Source organism: Budorcas taxicolor, chromosome 1 (assembly GCF_023091745.1).
Source record: "Budorcas taxicolor isolate Tak-1 chromosome 1, Takin1.1, whole genome shotgun sequence".
NCBI classification, from domain to species: Eukaryota; Metazoa; Chordata; class Mammalia; order Artiodactyla; family Bovidae; genus Budorcas; species Budorcas taxicolor.
In genome coordinates, this window is record NC_068910.1 from 180,378,713 (window position 1) to 180,380,352 (window position 1,640).

A 1,640-nucleotide genomic window follows, 5' to 3' on the forward strand; every position below is an offset into this window, starting at 1 on the left:
TATATTGGTCCTCTGAATTATCTTTTGTATGAGTTATAACAGTGGCTTGGTTTGCTTACTGAATGAGTTGAATTAAAATATAGTCTTTAACATATCTGGATTTTTATATCTGCATGAGTCATAAATTTTTCATAGTCTAAAAATTGTCTTCAATGCCACAGAGCTTCCTTTCCTCAATAATCATGTGTTAGTCACTGTAGTATTTATATATCAACTTGCTGGTTTGTAATACTAACAGCTATAAGCTTTATGTTAAGTTTTATAATTAATGTAATTAATGATGTTTACAAAATAAATGTTGAACCACAAAGATTCACAAGATTCCAATGATTAATTCAGGCAAGCACATTTTTTTCATCTGATTTAAGACAGTGTCTTTGAACAGTGTCTCTCTTTTATAAAAAACACAACTAGATGATTGTTGAGTAAGATGTTATTTCATACATGTGATGAGACAACAAATACCAATGAAAACATAATAGTCTATACTCGTGGGTCCTGATGCAATAGTTCAGTGTTTGGATTTCAGGGAAGAGCTTAATATGGTGGAATATGTTAAGAGATTGGAGAACAGATTAGGTGCTGAGGTGACCAAAAAGCAAATAATGAAGCTGTAGACTCGAGCAGTGTGTTTGGGGATTAGATTATCAAACAAATGAACAAATACAATTACACTTATACAGCATAAAATTTACTCAGTTTAATAAGACACAGAACTAACAATAGCATGCAAAGAGTAGCATCACAGGGACTTCAGAAAAAGAGACACTGTTTATGAAGTGTCCTAATGGGAATGAAGTTTAGTCATGAGGTTCATCTAGACTAACATGAGTGTGGAACTCATCATCACAGGAGAGCCCATAGGTCCAGATATCATTGGTTAAATATTTTTGTAGTTATATAGCTTTCTGTGAAGATAAATGTATCACTCCAGAAGTTCAAAATAATAGAATACTCAATACTTACTGCAATGTACAACTGTGAGGGAACATCTTGGATAATCAGTACATAGAAATCAGTGGAGTAATTCATCTATCTTCTGGGTTGATGTTTCTAAACATTTGAGTAGGGGCTAAAAATTTAGGCTTTTGAAAGGATTTACAGTTCAGATGTTGCCCTTTTCCCTCTATCAGCAAAGAATGCTAGCAATATGTCTGAAAGCAGATTTTGTGTGAGTAAAAGAAAACTAATGATTTACACAGAGAGGATAAAATTTATGTATGGACCACTAAATGATAAAAAAGCTTGAAAGGTATTACTTCCCAACCTCATCTAAAATCCACTGCAATTTTCCTTTCTTAAAATTACTTCTCACTCACCATTACCATTCCTGTCACTACTAGGAAACTATCATTTGTGTGTTGCCTATAATCATACTATTTTTATACTTTACTATGAAATTGGTGAATATTTAACATGCATCACACTGAATAAATGACATTTATTAGGATAAATATGTCTTCCTTTTAGCAAGATCTAAGATTAGGGAAATTAACTTTTTTCAAAGATACACAATAATTTTGCTTTGATTTAAACCTTGATTGATCAAAACTAACATCACATTGTCACTTAAATTCACAAATCTCAAAACATAGCCTTTGCACTATAACACTGATTAGCTAGTTAGTTATATTCACTAC